The sequence below is a fragment of the Etheostoma spectabile genome, chromosome 17, assembly GCF_008692095.1.
Source record: "Etheostoma spectabile isolate EspeVRDwgs_2016 chromosome 17, UIUC_Espe_1.0, whole genome shotgun sequence".
Taxonomy (NCBI): domain Eukaryota; kingdom Metazoa; phylum Chordata; class Actinopteri; order Perciformes; family Percidae; genus Etheostoma; species Etheostoma spectabile.
The window spans coordinates 911338-920092 of NC_045749.1; the positions used below are offsets into that span (position 1 = coordinate 911338).

At 38.7% G+C, this 8755-nt stretch overlaps 1 protein-coding gene across 4 annotated transcripts in view; it reads left to right on the forward strand.

Annotated features, from left to right (window-relative positions):
* The window catches only part of gfra1a (gdnf family receptor alpha 1a), a 118036-nt gene that overhangs the window by 50393 nt on the left and 58888 nt on the right, over positions 1 to 8755 (forward strand). The window lies entirely within an intron of this gene.

An 8755-nucleotide genomic window follows, 5' to 3' on the forward strand; every position in this document is an offset into this window, starting at 1 on the left:
GGAACATATTCCATCTGCACATACAGGGGAACATGAACGCTTTCGGAGGGGTTTGTGTTGCTGTTTTCTTTTATACTTTTTGGGCACAATGTTACCAACCGTAACGTAGAGTTGGGAGATATGGAGAGATTAAAATACCACGACATTTTTGACCAAGTACCTCGATATTGATACTGCAACGATATTATAGAGTTGACTATTGGTGCTTTCACAAAATATCTACGCAATGAGATTTTTGATGAGTAATCATCAGTAATGTGAACATAATGACTAAGTGGGTAAAGGAAAATATTACAACAGTCTGGTAAGTTCAGAAAATGACATCACTTTGCTGTAATGCAGCCTTTAAAACCAGGAAAAGACAACACTTATGCTATATTACGATATCCCAAATCTAAGACAATATCTAGTCTCATATTAAAATATCAATACAATATTGATTGCCCAGCTCTACATTAACGTGTTTGACAAGCAGGGTCCAATGATGCTTCCTTTTCTTTTTTCCCATTTGGTTGGTGTTTAATCATCTGCAGGCCTCGGCACCTTTGGTTACCCATAACATCCCTCTCTATGTGGATCAGTACAGACGTTTACCTGTATCTTTACAGCAGTATGTTTCCAGTTTAAGACTTGTTTGAAATAATGTATGTATGTGTACATTTTTTAAAGCCTGTCCAGGTTTAGGCTTAAGGTTCAGCTACGAAATGAGGCTTGTGCAAGCAGGGCAGAATCTAGCTGTCATTGATACTTATGCAACAAGTCCTCATCCAGTTCCTAATTGGGCTGGTGCTTTGCAAAAAAAAAAAAAATGACGTTTTGAACTCTCCGGAATTAACTCATATGTATGTTTTCTCATCTGCTACTTCTACGGTTAAGATTTGGTTGAGTTAAGGCAACAAAAGTACTTGGTTAATGTTAAAGAGTGACTGCCTAAGATTGACTGTTAAGAGATGGAACACAAACAAAGGTATTTCTGCCAAACAGAGCCGGTATGGCTGTGTAACGTCTTATCTGCCTTTGATACATCGTGTTGTTTCTGAACTCATTGCACCTACCTGCTGCCCCATGCTTAGCAGAACACAAATCAACAATTGTTTGGCTCATCCTGTCCTGTTCTAGGACAGGTTTGGTAGGATTCTCTCTGAGCCTCCCACTAAAGAAAATAAATCCAGTTCCCCTGAGGAGTCAGACAGACAGCCCATTTCCTCTGCCCACAGGTCTGCCAGGCCATAGCTCAGTCAACGACACGGCTAAGAGGATGGGGAAATAGATTGCCCAAAAACACCTGATGAATGGCCGCTCAAGCAAAACAACAGGGGACCCCACTCTGTCCTGCTGGCTCTCTGGTCCCCCCCCCCCCATGTTGTTTATCTTCTACACCATCTTTACAACCTGGGAACAGCCACACTTTTTCACTGGGGGGGAATCTGACATCTGGACTGTGTCCAGAAGATGGAGGGGACCGGTCTAAACGCTCACAGAGAGAAAGGGTTGTTCCGCTGATGATTCGGATTACAAGTAAAAGTAAACACTAGTAAGGGCAGCGGGACATTTAGTTGAAGAATAATTTAATTTTAATAATTTATACTGTTTATTGGGGTTCAATGGGGAAATGACAATTTACACTTTTTGTTAGTGTTTTGTTATCGTATAATCAGACATACGGTTTGGAAAATGTAGTTAAAATGTGTGTTGCAGTCCATTCATTTATGTTTATTTAAGCAAGAAGGACTCTATCACTCATGTTTGACCCATCTCTTGTGACCCATTACAGCATTGTAATGTTGGGACCCCAGTAGAGCAGCGGGGGTTTAAATGATTCCTCTAAGAGATCTCACCAGTTGTGCTGCGAGAGAGGCAAGTTAAAGATTGCCGTCTTTAAATTGAAGTTATTTTTGTTTGGATTTGAACTTGCTCTGTATTCGTTATTTGGATTTGGATCAGCGTTCCTGAAGTGCTTGCTGGGATCCTCTTAAAGATGATTTCATTTCACTTTACTAAAAAGTAAAATGAAATCAAATCAAATGTAAGCACCTCTTTCAAAGTCACACAGTCCCGTCAAACAAAGTTTGCATAGTCAGCAGGTTTAACAATACATATTAAATATAAATAATGAATTTAAAAAAAATCGGAAAAAAACAAACACAAAAGACAAGAAAATGTTAATCCAAAAAACAAATAAAGAAATAAAAATTGAATGTGGGATTCATCATTCCATCCGTCTATTCTGATTTTCCTCTGTCCTTTTTGTGTTTTGAATGTGTTGGAAGGCAGGAGATTAAGAATCACCTTCCTGTTGTCCTCGGGTCAAATTTGACCCGCTTTCAAAATTGCTCCATCAGAAATAGGGTTTTCTTTCAAGCAAATTGTCCCCGAAATTACATGGATGGTTCCATAAGTAAAATGAATGATCAGTTCACTACTTTCATTGAATTTTAGGTGTTTTATACAATTTCATAGCTTTCGAAAACCAATGAAATGGTTTCTAAACAGTATCCCGACTAAACTTTGACAGTCATCCACTCAATCGTAACTATTTGTCAGAATAATTCATAAGTTCAGCTTGTTTTAAACTCAATAAATGTGATTTATTGACCATAAATTATAAAATATTGTAAAATTAGTGGTGATAACTTCATGTTTGGTGGTGAATCCGGTGGTAGTGGGGAAAAAAGCCCAGAAAAAATTGACGTCAACCTCAAAAAAGCAAAAGAAACCTTGGAATAAACAGCTTCTAAAAAGGGTTAACCCAGGAGGAGAAGAAGAAGGAAGACGACACAAGACATAAGAGAAGAAATGCTCAAACTACCCTGAACAATAAAAGGTACAAGTACTGTGCAATTACACATTGGGCAAATTGAGACGGATGTCTCTTTTTTAGGTTGACAGAAGGATGCATACCACGTGGGCAGTCACTCTTATGTGGAGTGTTTCTGGGAGGTCAAAGGTCGCAGGAGGGTTCACGGTGCGGTCGCTCCTCCATTGCCGAAGATTTGTTCCGACAGTGTTTGAATAACACTGTCGGAGGTGAAGCTGTGTTAGCGCTGCTGATGGAGAAGATAGCAGATTTTACAAGCATGGCTCTCTGTGTGTGTGTGTGTGTGTGTGTGTGTGTGTGTGTGTGTGTGTGTGTGTGTGTGTGTGTGTGTGTGTGTGTGTGTGTGTGTGTGTGTGTGTGTGTGTGTGTGTGTGTGTGTGTGTGTGTCTCTCTCTCATCGTCTTTATATAAACAGATAAGGATCTATAGTGTGACAGCACCCGGGCGTATGTAGACAGTTAACTCTGTGGAGCGTCACACCATAACAACAGTCTCACTAATGGACACAAGACATTTTTCACTCAGTGACAAGACACTAATGAGAGCAGTTTGTAGTTCATACAGGTGACTGTGCTTACTTGTTCTACATACATTCAGTTGAGGGAATGGGGAAACTACATTCATAATCCCTATCTCTCCTCAGGGCTGCTACCATCGGTTATGTATTATTTTCTCGATACATTGATTAGTTGTTTAGTCAATGAAATGTCAGAGAATTGAAAATAAATAGCACTGTCTGTTCAAAGAAAAAGGTTAAAGGAATGGCAGTTCAGTGTGTTTTCAACCCTTTGTTGAACAGAGAGCGCCATCTAGTGAGCTCAGAAAATAAAGGCCGTGGTTCTCGAAGCTTCATTTGACCATCTCTATTGTTAACATTATGGATTGCTGTGTTTATGTATTACATCCATGAGCAGTTTGAGGTCCAAAGAATCGAAGAACCAAAGAACCATCATTTTACTTTGAGTAACTAGTTGCTTACAGCCCTTAATATTGTTATTGTATCCAATAACCAAACTTTACATCATTTGGATAAATGTATTGCTTCTGTAGGTGCTGCATGATCAACACTGGGCAGGATGCAAGGTACAGGATTACAGCAGAACTGGACTGAGCTACCCCCTAAACAATGTTCATCAAGACGTGTTATATTGTTATAGACGTCTGTCCATGAGTCCTAAGATCCTTCCAGTTCTTAAGGTATTGAGGGGTTGAAGACTTCCTCAGACTGTGGAGTTAGGGGTTAGGGGTCAGGGTTACTGTGAAGTCATTTTGTTGCACACTTATCTGAACGCACACCCATACACTCCCAGATCTGTCATTTTGAATCTGTTTAGCTGGTCTCGGGGATTTGAGAGAGTCAGTTCATCTCCACTACCCACTGCTGGTCCGTAAAGCTCCTACCATCTGGAACGGTCAGTCTCTCTGCAATCTGGTCTCCTGGAGTTTGTTTTTTTTTAATGAGCACAACATCTTAAAATGCAAAAGAGCCGAAGCCGAGGTCTGCGTAAAAGTTGGACAAAATATGATAAATATTCATGAAAAGGGCCACACAGTGCAGACAGGAACAGAAAAAACAACCTGTATTTCGTCAGTGAAATAATGCAGTGGAAAATAAAGGTGTTGGGTGTCAGGTTGGTGGGTGGGTGACTACTGTACATCCGTCTTCAGTTCGGCTGATGCAGTTTTATTTCTAAGACATGTAAAGACATTCTCTACTGTGAGGGAAGTTTTAGTTGTCAAATGTTTTTTTTTTTTCTCTCATTTAGTTCTTATTTATTCATGGCAAACTATTTTATTTGAATAGTTTTACTAAATTAGCTTCAGCCATAGTTTTAGTTACATAGCCCTTTACATACAGTACCATTCAACGTTAACAGTTAGCTTAAAGCTCTTTGTGATGACTTTGTATAAACTATCAGGGGTAACTCCCAATTTTATAATTTAAGATCAGACGAGTGTTCAGTGTGCCTTTAATAACAGTTGTATTATTGTGCTCTGGGGTTCTCCAGAAGCTCTGTCAAGCCCGATGGCGTCACTATGATGTAATCAGCGTTATCGATAATTGCTCATGGAGACTCAACGTTTTTTTATAACAGGAAACCTTTGTTACAAACACGGTTTCATACAGTCATGGGAATAATTATGGAGCTTGATCCATAGTGACTAAATGTTTCCAAACTTCATGAAAGTCATTGAAGTGTTATTCTATAATGTTTGTTTTAATTACAAAATGAATGTAACATTAATAAAGCTCTATGTGATGATTACCCAAATTTCCCCAAAGGGATGAACAAAGTATTTATCCATCTTCCATAGTAAAATATCAACTTTAAAGTATTTTTTACCAATGCTGCTCTTTATGACTTCTAAAGGATGTATGGAGGCCCATTGCAGTGATTGTGTATTGCATTCCCATAAAGCATTTATGTTTCATACAGTCTATGGCTGGGTGTCGTTTAAAAAATGTCAATACCAATTAGGCCTGCACGATTAATCATTATAAAAATCGCAATCTCGATTCACAATATACATTTTTTTTAAATGACTTAGATTCTCATTTAATTTTACGAGCCGACTGCATCACAAACGCTACGACTTTCTTCTGTGAGATTTAAACAGACTGTATAAATAGGTGTTAACCCCTGTTGTCCTCGGGTCAAATTTGACATTTTTTTAAATAGTTTTTAATATCAGAAATATGGGAAGTTGAAATAAGTGGCGAAAATGTGAAAAAGTTACAAAATGTTGGGGAAAGCGTAAATAAGGTTGGAGAAAGCGATTAAAAACAAAAAAACTTCATAAAAGTTAGAAAATGCGTCAAAATCGTCAAAAGATAATGACCAAAACGTCTAAGAAAGCTACACAAATGTTAGCAATGATCTGCAAGCAACAGTCATGCTTGTCTTTAACTTAATTGAAACTTCACACAAACATGGTGTTCCAAAGCTATCACATAGCATCCATTCTTCTTATGGTGAACAGGTAAAGTGTGGCAATTTCAAGTAGTTTAATCTATATATTTATTATTTTCCTTGTTCTTTATGCCAGATCCACACCTGACAGCTCCTTTATTAAATCAATGACTAAGATGCACTGCAGTGCTGACAAAGGTCAACATACGCAGTATATGTTGTGTGTGTGTGTGTGTGTGTGTGTGTGTGTGTGGTTGTGTGTGTGTGAGCTTATCTGTGTCTGAGTAACTCAATCAATTATTAATTGTTTCGGTAATGGGCCCAGAGCCTCTGGAATGGCTCCACGTGTCCCTGATTAAAACAGCCACAGCACTCGATACAGTTCCTCTCATCTCATCAACATACGGATACAAAAGAGGGACAGGCGGGAGAGAGATGGAGAGAATCATCCTCAAAAAATGGAGAGAGACGAGGGGAAAGTTTGTGAGAAACGAAGTTGGCAGGAAGGGAGTCACCGAGGACCCGTTAGCAAGAGAGAGACAGAAAGACAAACAGAAAGAGAGACTTAGAGTGAGACAGGGGGCGACAGCGTGAAAAATGGAGAATTAACAACCGGAAGAGGTGATGGCTCCATTGGTGCCTCTTCAGGCGTGCTTTAGGAAATGGAGTGAGCTCGGCTGTGTTGAGTCCTGCTTAATAGTCTCCAGTGCGATTCTGAAGGTCCTGATTAGCGCGCACCGCGGAGATTGACTCTGGGTGAAGTGTGCGTTGATGAATACAGATCTGCGACGTGGCCTCGGCCTCGGCGGGATTTGTTGAGAGAGGGAATCTAGCCGGCAGGTAATCAGACGGCTGCAGGTTTATCAGCAGGATGTCCTCTCGCTGTGTGATGCATGTGGAGATGCTCAGACATTACGTCGGTAAATCATTGCAGACCATGCTTCTGCAGTGAAAAAGGCCTTTTCGCTCTTGCACACTAACAGGTACATGCTCTGACCCACCGAGGCTGGATGGATTCATCTCAGACAGAGTTGTGGGAAAACAAGCGTAGAGACTTCAAGGGTACATGCTGCTGCAGCCATTTGGCTCTATGTCTAAGCTGCTCTCACTCCCAACTCGTCAATATAATGACACTTGATCAGTGCCATCAGCGTCGGTTACGGACGCACAGGCCACTCTTTTGAGTCAGTGTGGGGGCAGCGTATTGTGTTTTTTTTTTTTTATATATATATATACAGTGGTGCTCAAAATTTACTAAGGCTAAGTTGACTAAAAAGAGGAAATAAAAAATCATGTTTTGGAAATTTATTTTAATACCTAAATTAAAAAATGAGTAAAATCAACCTTTAAGGACACCAATTTTCTTTGTGAATGAATAACGTATTCTAAATAAATAATGTTCTTATTTAAATACGGGGTCAAGTATACATACCCTATGTAAATCCATAGAGGCAGGCAGATTTTTATTATTAAAGGCCAGTTATTTCCTGGATTCAGGATTTATGCATCCTGATAAAGTCCCTGGCCTTAGAATTAAAATAGCCCCACATCCTCACATACTCTTCACATATAGGATAGGCATGTACTTCTATAAAATCATTCTCAATGCAAATCAAACCAGGTATTAGTCTAACTGAAATAAAAAAACAGCCTATCTCTAAGCATGGTGAAGAGTATGTGATGATGTGGGGCTATTTTAATTCTAAAGGCCAAGGGAACTATCAGGATGCATAATATCCTGAATCCAGGAAAATACTGGCCTTTAATAAAAAATCTGCCTGCCATGGGAATTTAACATAGGGGTATGTATACTATGACCCCTGTATTTTAAATAAGAACATTATTTATTTACAATACGTTTTCATTCACAAAGAAAATTGGTGTCTTAAAGGTGGATTTTACCTCATTTTTTAATTTAAGTATTAAATAAATTTCCAAAACATGATTTTTTATTCCTCTTTTGTCAAATAGCATGTGTATGTAAACTTTTGAGCACCACTGTATATATATATATATATGTGCCAAGTAATTGTTAGTTTTGAGCACAGAGATCTATATTTTGCAAGCACGTTACAATACATTTTGAAGAGATATTATGCACTCGAATAAAATAACTTCTGTGTCATTTCTGTTACTAGTGATCTAATTGGAGACAAACAGCCAATCAGATTTGACCTTTAATTCCACAATTGGTTGGTTTTGTGGCACACTTGGAACCCTGTGAAAATCTGAGCGAGTGTGTCAGAGTTGAGGGTGCACTGAGTGCAGAGGTAGAGAGAGAGGGAGGCAGGAACGGAGCGCAGCAGCTCGTTTTCACAGAGCGAGACTTTCTGAAAGGACACATGAGTAAATTGCGTGAGAGGGGTTGTTATTGCTCGTTAATATGTGGTAATGCTAACGTGCAAATACCATTCGTGAGCACGGAATAGGTTTTTGTTTGCTCAAACTAAATTATGTTTTGTGAGCCTATAATTTTGGTTTAACCCTTGGGTTGTCTTCTCAGTGACCATGCAACTTTAGTTTTTCTGGGTATGAATTGAAAATTAAAACTATTTGCTTGTCTTTTATCAACATTTTTTGCTTTCCTGACATTTTTGTCACTTTTTCCAATGTTTTTATCCATTTTTTTCCTGCGCTTTTGGACGTTTTTGTTGTTTTTTCCAAAGTTTTTTAAGCTTTTCCAAACATTTTTTCCACTTTTTAGTGTTCTTTTATCATTTTCCCCAATGCTATAAAATTGATTTAAATCAAATGTAATGAAAGTAATGTACTAATCGTTTATTTTACTTGTTATGAGCATTGTAGGGAACCATCCTCGTTATTTTATTTTTTTGACAATTTGGTTGAAAGAAACCCAAATTTATGATATAGAAACCTTTTGAAAATGGGTTAAATTTGACCCGAGGACAACAGGAGGGTTCAGATGTATTCTCCCATCTTGCTAAGCGTTGGCTACTGTCAAGACATGAGTGTACACATCCATAAGTTGTGTGTGTGTGTGTGTGTGTGTGTGTGTGTGTGTGTG